Raw genomic sequence first — 13,062 nt, 5'->3', positions numbered from 1 at the left:
AATACCCGAAAGAAATGTTTATAAGAAAGGTAGAGATCAGTGAACGTGAATGTCATGCATCCCACCACCAAAGACACGCATCCCTTCACTTTACATTAGAAAGACACTAGTGATAAGGATAAACCTTGAGCTTCAGCCTAGCACTTGCAATGTTAACAATACTCCCGCTGTAGGAGGATAAAAGATAAATTCTTCTTATTCCCTTAAAGGAGGCTACACAGGTTAATCATTACTGGTATGTTACCTCAGCATGAACAAGGCGAGATCAGTGGTTGAATAGGTAGCATAATATACCATTACATTATGATCTTTGGTTAAAAGAATTGATCAATACAGGAGAGTGACATGTGATGACCAAAACATTCAAAACCGTCTGTGGTTCTACCTCCATCATGGTCCAGCTAGCCTGCAAAAGTTTCACTTCAACGTTCTCTAGACGATTACCTCATCACTCCTCTCCTGCTGTGAGAACCTGTCATATGGACGAAGGTTAAGAAGATTAAGTCTCGCTTCCCTTAAGAATCGTAGACTGCGCGGGGGAATCCTGAGCAGATTTGAAAATGTAAAACAGAGGAAACCGTTTCAAATACGAAGTAAATCAGTTTTTGGAACAAATAAAAAAGAACATTAGAAAGGGAAGCTGTAATAAAAAAGTAAAAATTTTTTCAAATTCTGAAACAGTGGAACGTTACAGTCAATTGTTTAAAAATCTTTTCATGCCTTGAAAAACCGATTGGAGATTCCCTTTGTAAGTTAGGATTTTTACGAAATGAAAAAAACAGCGACCAAAAATATGGACACGAACACGTTCTATTTCATTTTCAGGTTAAAAAAGAAAGCCTTCCTTCCACGCTCTCATTACCGGAGAACAGACAAACACGGAGCAGTTTGTTCATTTCAACTCTACCCTGTAGAATTTCATCTCTGTTTTACCTCAGCTTTACTTCCTTGCAGTTCTTCCATGCTCCAAACCTGTCGGCTGCTTCTGCCGGAAGGATTGGAGTACGAAAAAAAAGCATTGTTTTATCACAACTTCAACTGTCTAGAAATGTGTTTAGGATATGAATATAAAGTGGAAGACGACTCCATCATTGTGCCAATTGGTCTCATGTTATCTGTCTCCCCTGTCTACCTGCGTTTACAGTCGAAGGTGTATGAAAATGTGGAACCGATTTAACATACGCGTCTCTGAATCAGTGTAACAATACTAGTATTTAGAATTTACTTGAAATGCGAGGGAACCGACCATGTGGAAAACACACTGAGCTGCACACTAGATTATGAAGATATATGTCGATAATTCGACAGTTTCAGAGTACCACAGTGGACGAATGGAAAACATGAAATAACAGTGGATGGGGAAAACACTGAAATAATTCATCATTATGACGAAAAGATGTTGAAATATGGAATATCGTTCTGTGTGTGTGTGTGTGTGTGTGTGTGAGTCTGAGTATGATTCTACGTACATGTATATATATATATATATATATATATATATATATATATATATATATATATATATATATATATATATATGTGTGTGTGTGTGTGTGTGTGTGTGTGTGTGTGTGTGTGTGTGTGTATGTATGTATATGTACAGAGAGAGAGAGAGAGAGAGAGAGAGAGAGAGAGAGAGAGAGAGAGAGTGAGAGAAGAGTTTGCGTCTAATATCCTATTTCTACGTACCTTATAGGTACATATGAGAAGGTTTTACATTCATGGAGCCTCAACCTTACCTCTCACTTCTGTCATAAAGCCGCGTTGTTTCTACCAGTATCTGCCATTCCTGCAGAAGAAATACCTGATCACGTGCCTCCTGGATCTTTCTCTGCTGACCCTCTCTTCACAACCTTTTTAGATAACCCAGTAACTTCAAAAAATCTGGTCTAGGTTAACATACCTGCGTCCCTCGTGAGAACCTATACATGGTTATGTTTCTAAGTAACTTCCTTACCTCCTCTTCAGATAGAGGAAGATAAACCTTATCCTCCTACCTCCTACCTGTATTTTAGCACTGTTGTCAAAGCATTACATGGGCTCGTCTGCAGCCATCTCAAATAAGACCAACCTGAAGAACCATATTACGGAGTGGGTCGTATATCTCATGTGTCACGACCGACCTGTCATCATTTCTAACGTTCCTCTCACTGCTTGATTATAGGAACCCACTTCTTCATGTTCCAGCAACATGGATGCCAGGGTCCGTCTTCGTCCTTCCCTCTCCTACTGTCGTGAATGCAATTGTGACTTGATTAAATTCATTAGCCAACCTGTCTTACCGAGGCTTCTTTTCTTTTTTTCCCCTTAGCGTCTGCAGTTCATTGCAAATCGTATTCGCTTGTGCTTTATTTGATTCTTGTATGATTTGGACTTACGTAATCCAGAAATGAGATGAGCAAATCTATTTGTTAAACTTGCAAACCTCGTGAGGGTTTCCCAGAAAATTACTCTCTCTCTCTCTCTCTCTCTCTCTCTCTCTCTCTCTCTCTCTCTCTCTCTCTCTCTCTCTCTCTCTCTCTCGTTTTGGGGCTGCCACTCCACTCAAGGTGCCCTTCTCTGACCCCAGTTATGGAACTAAGTTCCCAGGCTCATGTCATCTGTGGAGAAGCACATCAGAGACAGACCACGTATGCAAAATCTACCTAACCAGATCTATTAATGAAGAGTCCCATGGGAGAGTTTTAGGAAGATATATATAAGAAGAAACAGGTTTTAATACCATTAAGGTGAACTGGGTTGCATCTGCCACACTGCAATATCCTCTCCTGATCCAGACTTACAGGAAGATTTGTGAAGAGAAGTGATGAAGGGAAGAGACGTCGGTTAAGCCAGAGAACATGAAACCGTTCTCAAAACTGTGGAGGAATGCAGCTGTGAGTCCTCAGCGTTGTCGGTTATGTAACTAAGAGAAAAACACTTTTGATAAAAGCAGGAAAACATCACTGTTGACATGATAAGTAGAAGAGGTTGAGGACGAAAAGTGAATCGGATCCACCATCTACGCGATGATACATGAAGGAACACAGTGATGAGGGAAGTTGATAAGCAATGTATGTGGAGAAACTCCGGATGTCACAACCTCAGTGTGACCGAGGTGTTCGGCCGGACGTCATTCTCAGAGTTCGAATAGGACCTGTGGTGTCTATATGTTATGTACACATGATAGCGAGGGAATGGATGCGACCGAGTGAGGCCTCTCTCTTCGTCCGTCCGTAGGTTAGGTTCAAGTACTAACACGAATAAGTCTGCCTCCAATGAGGGCAGCTTGCTCAGGCAGGCGTCTCCCAACACCCCAGCAAATTCATGCATGACTTTAAAAGTGCTAATTTGGTATCCTCAACCATCTTACATCTTCTGTGTCACGACTGCTGGTCATTCTTTCTTGTGAAGATTGAACTACCCGACTAGCCTTAAGACACTTTACTCAATGCATCATACATCTCTTTAACTTCTTTCGCACTTAACTTCTCGAGTTTTCTCTCATTCACTGTTTTTCCTTAGCACCCAGGATATGAGCATGAGACTCCTCATCCTCGGAGTTGAGGAGCAAAGAATCTAAGAACCATTCTCGCTCATGCAAGAGCAAGTTGGGGCTTTCAGGGCAATAGATGTCTCCATTTTTTTCATTTATTTCACTAATGTCCGAGACCGTCATAGTAACCTCTCTTCTGTATAGCACCATCCACCTAGAACCTCTGCTAATATTCTACTTCTCTTGTAAGCCAAACTGTCTGTGATGTTGGCATTAAATCCTTCCACAGTGACAACCATAACATATATCTACGGTTTTGTCTCAGAGATTTTTCTATATCCCAACCACACTACCCATAGTGACTTTAATTGGCTAGACTGTTTTCCGGCTCAGGTTTTGTTTCTCATCAACCACCACCCATTGTTCTGCTTCATTCACTGCTCTCCTCATCATTCTCGCTTTTGCCACAAAATTTCACTCCCAGTTTACTCATTTGCTTGTACTCGTACAAACGTCTCTTTACTCAACGTACCTCTCGAGAATGGCCTCTTTAAACGCCAACTAAACCTCACTGGTGGCGTTGACTGCGCTAATGAAAGTTATTTTTAACTTTCTTAGGAAGATTATTACCTCTTTTTTTTTTAGGCGGAGTCTCTGTCTGTGCTAAGCATATTGCAGTGTTTATCGTTACGTGAATAGGGTCATATAAACCCTCCTCCTCTAAGAACATCTTTTCTTGTAACACATGATCAACACTTCTTAAAGTGGCGTAGTGGAGTTGCAGAAACTCCCCCATCCACAAGTCTCACGCAACACTCATTTTATCATTATATACAGACCGACGAAGCAAAGAAAAACAAATTATTCTAGAGCCATTACTGGCGACAGAATAGAATAATGTGAAGAAAAAGAATCTAGGAATTGAGTCAGAGTTCAGCAGGAGTCTAGCCCTGACTCACAAAGGTTGTAGGAAGCGGGAAAGACAGAAGGAAGAGTGAATTCCGAGCTAACACATCCTCTCCCACCCTTCCCGATACCAGAAAGTGTCTGTATCTACACTGCTTTCGTGTATCATGTGTTGATGTCAAAGATGCGTATCAACCGCCAGCTCCACTAAAACTATCCTCTACCCACCTCCCACGTCATCCACCACACGAATTCTCTACATCCACCCACAACATAACTGACGTATCCACCCATCTACATATTTACCCATTCATCAATACTGCACATTCAACAATCTATCCAGATATCCATTTTATCTTCCCATCTTCTCACCCAGCTGCCGCTATGTTATATAGTCTTTGATGTTTTACCAAAAACATTCTCAAGTAACGGTAAGACTCGCACCAGTCTCGAAAAAATATTTTCCTGCAACTTTTACTCGAAATCCCATCTCTCTAGCATAGGATGATAATATTTTCGAATGTGTTTAATGCATAGATAATTATCATTTAAGAGATATGTAATTGTTAACGATTATTTTCCGTCGTAAAGTCTCATCACGGAGGCCAACTTTGCAACGTTCCAATAATTCATCGCATAGTCATACTAGCCAGCCAATCAGCTTCGACCTGCGTCGCATTACCAGGTTTTTGAATACGACAATGCGAAGCTTAATCGACTACCCTTCGCAAAGACAACCACCAATTGTATGGTTCTTAAATACGGGCCCATTACTCATGTGGAGTACAATTGTTTCCTAGTAAATGCACGGCATCCTCAGCATACAAATAACGATAAAAAGTTTCCCCTGTTCATCCAGATACTTAAAAAAAGAAATAATATAGCGTTTTATTACAAGATTCTACCTATCGTAAACAAGCAGTTAGGGTCGTTGTCATCCTCACGCAGATGTAAACTCACCATACCAGCAGAGGCGTCGGGCTCCAACCTCACCACAAGTAACCCGGCGGCTGTACTGAGTGGACGAGCAGTGCTTTCGATACTTGTTATATATATCGTCAACAAAAACTGCATTAACTTCTGTGGTCTCTCCTAGCGCTACATCTGTCACCAGAGCTCGAGTTCTACGGATGTTGAAGGTCAGTGACTCAGAGGATGTTATATATACGAGTTGATTTAACGGGAAACTTTTCCATGACCGGATTGTAACATTTGTGACGCCGACCGGACAGTAGACAAATTCATAGGGAAGAAATCTGGACTTTTTGGTATGACAGTAGTTACATTTGATAGCCCTGTGGAATTTTTTTTTCTTTCTTTATATTTTTTTCATAAATGTTACAAAATTTGCGTAGCTTTGTTGGTTAAGGTCGTTTGTTTACGTGTCGTGTCGATACTAAACTCTTGCCGGACATTTATCATATAAATCCCGTTTCAAATAAATCTGGTTGCGTCGGTATGCAAGGTAACTTAACGACTTGAGAAATGGGTGATCATATGATCACTGAGATTGAGGCCTGTTCATTATGGACAAAGATTCTTGTGGTATAGAACTATAGATTGTCTTGTATACTCAACAAATCTGCTTCCTTCCCCAACGTATATTCCTGGGTGATATGTCTAATACTAATGTGGAACAGGTAATTTTGTGATTGGTTATGACTCTGGTCCTTCGCCAGTATTGTTACACGTCTATTAATCGAGTGTGTATTGATTACTTTCTGAATAAAGTTATCGGTTTAGAGACGGATCGCTCGTCACACAGTGTGAGGCCGTTTCGTATAATTAGGGCAGCGAATAAAAGACGGTTGTAAATAACTTTTACGTATCGAACCAGCTTTGTTGTGACAGTTCAGCATTGTAGGTATACTGTTTAGAAAATATGAGTTGTAAATTGGAAATATGATTTATTCTCCGATATCAATAAGGTAATGGTGAGGGTTATGGATATCAGGGTACATGTAGGATTTAGTAATGTAAAAAGTGTGCAACAAACTCGTAATGAATAAACAGAACCTATGAAAATTTATCTCATCACCTAGCAGTTGGCTTCTCATGATTCATGCTATTAACGCGGCAGATAGACAAAAATAATTTGATTCTTAGCAGCCTTTGCGTCTTAAGATTATCATTCTCGTCAAGATGTACCTAACACTTCCACTATGTCTGAGCGTCGCTCCAACTGCCAGTGAATGTCAACAGACTGTGGCAGGCTGGGAGGTCGTTAACGTCCTCTGGTAGTTTAAGGTTGTGAAGTTTCTACTTTACATTTCAGCTCCTAGGAAAGCTCAGGTGAGACCTTTATAGGCTATTATATATTTTTTTAATGTTTCGTCTACTTTTACAACAATTGATATCACATTTTCCCAGATATCCATAACCCTCACCACTGTTGCTGTCTTTACTATCGCAAGTATGATGCACCGATTTTTTTCGGCATTTGGTTATATTTAAGTAATACACCAGAAATGGAGGACAAGATCACTCAGTATGCATATATGCATTCGTTGCCGAGCTGAGTGATATATTATCCAGAACTTTTTAATCACAAAGTGATCTCTGAAGGCAACGTATAATAACTGCTGTGGGAGCCTATTATCGGAGTATTGAACAACCTTTGGGCTATACTGAGGTGTTACGTATAACTTTTGTGTAAGTATATACCTACGAAAGCTTTAATGTTTACATTGTAAGTTTCTATACGCGCAGAAGATTTCAAAGTTACGAACCGAGGATTCAAGCCATCTGGTTCCGAGACTCAGAACTACGCGAATCCTCTCTCTCTCTCTCTCTCTCTCTCTCTCTCTCTCTCTCTCTCTCTCTCTCTCTCTCTCTCTCTCTCTCTCTCTCTCCACTTAAGCTGTATCTTAGAATTCAGTTTTAACTCGTGTAACAAGTTTGTTACGCTAATCTGAATTATGAAATATTTCTTTCATAAAGCCGTTGAATATTTGATAAATCATTTCATATTATTTTGCCCGGATTCTTGTAGCTACAAGGCTGCGTTACAATCAGTAACAGGGAATAGATGGAACAGAATGGGCCAAGCCGGGAGTGCTCATCCTCTTTAAAAGCATAAGCTGGGGTGTGAATGTGTGTATATGTAACAAGATGAGAAGAGAGAAGAGATAGCATGCTTTGGGAAAGAAACCTAATGCTCTGGCTCTTAGTGAAACAAAGCTCAAGCGTTAAGGGTGGAATGGTTTGGAAATGTCGTAGTGATAAAATCAGGAGTTATTGTGAAAGCAAAAGCTGATTAAGGGTTAACTTTGGTACTGAAAAAGGAATTATGGGAGTGTAAGGTAGTGAGCTGGAAGGTTGAAGTTGAAATGATTTTGAGTGATTGGGATCTGTACATGAATAATGGTGAAAGGTGTGCACAGAACAGTGAATTAGAACGATATGGTATGCAGGGGTCGACGTGCGCTAACTAGAATGAAACAGGTATATGAAGCGGCTGGGGGAAGCCATAGAAGATATTCTTAAAATATTATGTGATAATTTCCTTTGTATTTACTGGATATCTATGTGTTGCTGAGAGCATTACGATATATATCCCATAATTATTTCAAGTATAGAAGTGTTTAGATATGCTAAGTTTCAATTTTGAAATAAGTATTTTCAGCTAAGAAATACCCTGTAATTTTTCGTCTTCACCCTAGAAAAATAGGTTTCCTTTAAAACCTCATCATAAGGAGTATTTTTCATGAGGATTAGAAATCTGTGGTTAGAATATCTTGTAATCTTCTTTATGACTTTCAATCAAACTGTTAAATGAAGATATTTTGAAAATATTATCTGATCATTTGCATTGAATTTACTGGGTATCTATCTGTAACTGAGAGCATTATGGTATATTTTCCATGATTACTTCAAGTATAGAAGTGTTTGAATATGCCAAGTTTCAGTTTAGAAGTAAGTTTTTTCAGCTAAGAAAAAATCCCTGAACTATTTCTGTGTCGAATACCCAGGCAATAAAACACTGTCCACTCACCGTATCATCACACCAAGTGTTCCGTCTGCTACAGAAGGCGTCACTCACATTACCTAGTGTTTCATTTGTCGTGGAACTCTTCTATTTGTCCCTGATTAATGTTATTCCAGTGGAGCATAGGCTGTGTATATCACTGATATTGGCTGGTATCAGTGACATATACACGAGAGAGAGAGAGAGAGAGAGAGAGAGAGAGAGATTCTTAGAAATATGCTGGCTTAATCATGAAGATCTTCCTGCACATGGATGTATAGCGCCATAATCTACCATCAGAATGGTTGCATATTCATAAAGTTAAACCCAATCTGCTGAGTAGCTTCTCAATGCTCGTAAACATTACGAACTTCGAAAGGCAAACACACCTCTCATGTGACCAGAGAAGTTAAGCGACGTCGAGTCTTGTCAGTACTTGGACGGGCGACCGATGAGGAACACAACATGGTGTTGATATGTTCGGCGCGCGCCTCCGCGATAGCTCTACCTAAAGGCCTAGAGCCCGTTACTGCGTTACTCGAGGACTTTACTGTAGTGTAACGGGATGTAAGGCAGCGTCCGGAACGTGAGACTGTATTGGACAAAAGTAGTTGAAGCACACACGTCTGCCCAAGTCTTTCCCAACACATTTTCCTCGTGAATCAAGAACTCACACTTACGTCAGCAGAAGGTAACTGAGTTCAAGGGGTTGCAGTATCACCTCGTTAAACGTATAATGAGGAATACACTCACTCCTGAAGATTGTCCATTTGAAAACTGATGAAACTATTTGCAGTCTGGGTCCTCGGTGTTGCAGGAGACGGACGCCAGAGGAGAGGTCTTCCAAAGCGTCAAGATCGTGTCCAGTGGGCGTTGCTCAGGGCACGTAGTGGCAGTGCAGCTTCAACACGTGGCCAGTATGGTAATGAGGACTCGGATCACATCCCAGTGTGCCAGAGCGGAGAATTAGGCGATCGGATCACTTGTACAGCTTAATTAGTGAAGGTCCAGACTGATAATGCTGTGTCCCCTTGTGCTAATGCAACTTATAGTTATGATGTAACCTCATGGTCATGGTGTGGTTATGGTGTAACCTCATGGTCATGGTGTGGTTATGGTGTAACCTCATGGTCATGATGCAATTATGGTGTAACCTCATGGTCATGATGCAATTATGGTGTAGCACTATAGGGTATGATGTAGCCCTATAGTTCTGATGTAACCCCTTGGTTATGGTACTTCATGGTGGTTGTTTCCACCACCATCAGTCTCCAGGTTGACAGTGTTACTCAAATGCTATAAAGCTCTTCTTCAAAGTAAAGCCCTGGAGTCGCAGTACAGGCCTAGGGTCATGATACAGACCCACTAAGGTAGTAAAGCCCGAGCACTGAGGAGACATCCCAGACACCATGGCGCAGACACGTCTTCTTCGTATATCTCAAGGTCACGGATCAGTCATGGTTCAGGCTCGTGGTCACAGTGAAGCCTTAGTCATGGTGTTGCCTCAAGTTTGGTACTAATCCAGGAAATATATATTATTCAGTATACCACTGATGAGAGCATATAGTCAAGGCAGAGGAAGGGGGCAAATATGGGAAAAATATTCTAGTAAGGAAGTAGAGAAACAACTATGTACAGTTGACCATTCTCTTTAACGAGTGTGACTTGTAAAACATTGGAAAGTATAGTCATAAAACAAATGAATAACAACTTTCAGAGGAGAGACTACATAGATCTGAGACGACGAGTTCAGGATAGGGGAGCATTCGTAATAAATCAGAGATAGCTATGAGAGGGAGTTACATTTTAGACAGTAGCGAAGGATGGGAGAATTGTGTCCCTGGACTAACAGAAAACGTTTCGCTTTACACCACGTTTTACACCACTTTGGAGACTTGTAAAGAAACTGGATCTTCAGGGTAGAAAATGGGAATACCCATTCATAGATGGAAAATTACCTGATAGGAAGGGAACAAAGGATGCATGTCAGAGGCCTTCTCGAAATGGTTAGGATCACCAGTGGCATTACCACAGGGTTCGGTCCTGGGACCATTGCTCTTTTTAATCGATGTAAATGACTTGCCAGGAGAACAGGACTTGTACCTGAACATGTTTGCAGATGATGCCAGCGTCACGAAGGTTGTAAAGAATGATAAAGATAACATCAACTTTCAAGGGGCCCTTGACAGACTCCAGAATTGGCCTGGAACGTAACCGATAAAATTAAACCCAAATAAAGTCAAAGTATTGAAGCTAAGACCCGGTGAAAGTTGGCATCGATTCGAATGTTAGATAAGTGATAATAAGTTGCAGAGATCTGTGTGTGAGAGGAACATGCGAGTCGACACTGTATTCAACCTGCTAAAAAAAAAAAAAAAAAACGCGACCATAGGTTAATTGTAGAGGTGGTAAACTGCTGGCAAATGATATATTGACACCGAAATGGTCAGTATACTTTTCACAACGTTTTCATGGCCCAGATTAGAATATGATTCGTAGATGTACAACGAACTCGTAGAGAAAGTCCTGGAGGAACGCAGAGATGATACCAGAACTAAGACAACTGAGGTACAATGAAAGTTAGAGCCATAAACAATTCTGATGAAGTCAACAGTGAGCAGTTCTTCAGAAACTGCAAAGAGAGAGCTATCAGAGGTCGTAGTAAAAAAAATCAAGCAAGAACTACTAATATACATTTTTTCGTTTGATTCATCAGAACCTCTGATTGCTCTATGCCGAAAATCACAGCAAAGACGAGACTTTGTATATGCAGACGTAGCACTAGAGAAAGGTAACACGAGAATCCTGAGCACTTACGTGTATTACCAGGCCTTCAGGGGACTGGTTATAGAACTGTAACGAGTCCACTGAGGTGGTGGTAATGCACGAAAACGCTCAGGATTATCGCGTTCCCTTTTCCTACGGGTGTTTCAGTATGTATATTTTTTTTTTTTTTTTGCTTTGTCGCTGTCTCCCGCGTTATATTATATATATATATATATATATATATATATATATATATATATACGAAATGCAAATCATCAATCGTGGATTGGAAAAGAAATGTCTATCCAGTCTATGCTTGAACGTATCCGTGGCACTGGTTTCAAAAGCTTTCATTGTTGAGTTATTCCGTATGCACAGAACAATTCTATTAAACAAAGTACTTCACCTCATTCGAGGTAAAACGTTCGCCCGCGAGTATGTATCTATTACTACGAGTAAAATGAGACGAATTTGTTCTTAAGTAGCTTGTCAGAGCGAGCTTATTGAAGCCTTTAATGATTCTGACAATGTTTTACATCACCCCTTGACCTCCTCTCCTCTAAGCTATATAGATATAAGTTGTTTAGTCGACTCTCATAGGATTTGTTTCCCAGTCCGGAAATCATCGTGGTAGATCGCCTCTGTATTCTCCATTGTGTGTGTGTGTCATTCCTCAAGTAGGGTAACCAAAAATGAACAAAAATTTTCAAGTCAGAGACGCACCAGGGACTGGTAAAGAGTGAGGATGATTTTCCCTATAATTCAGTTCGAGAACCCTACCAGTCAGTCCAAGAATTTTCTTTGTCCTTTTTACTGCTTTTGTTCACTGCTTGCTTAGCTTCAGGCCGTCAGCGAATATCAAGCCTCAGTTGTTTTCCTCATTACCGTTTGCAGCTCAACAGAATTCACACTCTAGTTTGCCTTTTCATATTTGCTCCCGATATATAAAACTTAGAATTGATTTGCTGCCTGCGAACCCAGCCCATCAGTTTATCTGCCAGTTTGAAGCTGTATATGTTCAATTTCGGTTGTAGATTTACTTCCCAACTTAGCACTGTCCGCGAATTTCGATATCTTACAATGCAGCCCATTATTAATATCATTGATATAAATGAGAAAGAGAATCGGTCCTAAGACTGATCCCTATAGCACACCACTTGTCACGTTTAACCATTCAGAGGTTTGGCCATTAATCACTACCCTTTGTTTACGGTTAGTCATTCAGTTTCCCAACCATCAAAGTGCAACTCCATCTATACCATATGACTTTAGCTAGTCACCTTTGATGTGGAGTTGTGTCGAATTAAGACAATGACATCAAACGGTACCTGACTTAGGATATAAACATATATTCCTTTGCCCGTACAGTCTTGGTTAACGGTAATGAGAAACTGCTTTACTTTCATCATACATATTGATTTTATCGTAAAACAAATCGAGCAGATTTGTCAAGTTTAAGCGATTCCGTCCAAAATCATTTTGAGAATCGTAAATTAAGTGGTGGTCCTTTAAATGGTCTACAATTTCATTTCGACTGATGGTTTCCATTAGTTTACCAACTACAGACGTTAAGCAGAGAAAAGCTCAACACATGGATCTCCAGAAGTGTCGAACTTCCTCCCCGTGATATACAATCGGGTAAACACGTAATTACATGAGCCATATTAACGCAGCGGTTGTCCTCAACTCCGCCGGCACTGACAGACCCTTGACTTCCTCCTTCCCTCGACCTCACTTCCCTCCACCATCATTTTCCCTCCTTCCCCCTCTTCCTTCCTCCTTCCCTCCCTCGCCACTCGCTCCCTCCCTACCTCTTCCTAACTCCGGGTGATCAACAACCTAATATCACATTCCGAACGTTTCGTTCTATGGCTACACCGTCAATCTGCCAGCCTGAAATTTGTTTGGGATTTTCGTAAGTCTCCTCGTGTAGCGTTCTTTGTTTGGC

At 40.7% G+C, this 13,062-nt stretch overlaps 1 long non-coding RNA gene across 1 annotated transcript in view; it reads left to right on the top strand.

The window, feature by feature from the left end:
- Positions 1 to 5,386: 5,386 nt before the first annotated feature.
- The window catches only part of LOC139752710 (uncharacterized), a 130,862-nt gene continuing 123,186 nt past the window's right edge, over positions 5,387 to 13,062 (top strand). Inside the window, exon 1 of the long non-coding RNA XR_011713568.1 lies at positions 5,387 to 5,520. This is a non-coding gene — a long non-coding RNA (uncharacterized lncRNA). The remainder of the gene's footprint in view (positions 5,521 to 13,062) is intronic.

The sequence above is a fragment of the Panulirus ornatus genome, chromosome 1 (assembly GCF_036320965.1).
Source record: "Panulirus ornatus isolate Po-2019 chromosome 1, ASM3632096v1, whole genome shotgun sequence".
NCBI lineage: Eukaryota > Metazoa > Arthropoda > Malacostraca > Decapoda > Palinuridae > Panulirus > Panulirus ornatus.
Note: the sequence above shows the minus strand (reverse complement) of the source record. Positions and strands in the feature narration are given on the sequence as shown.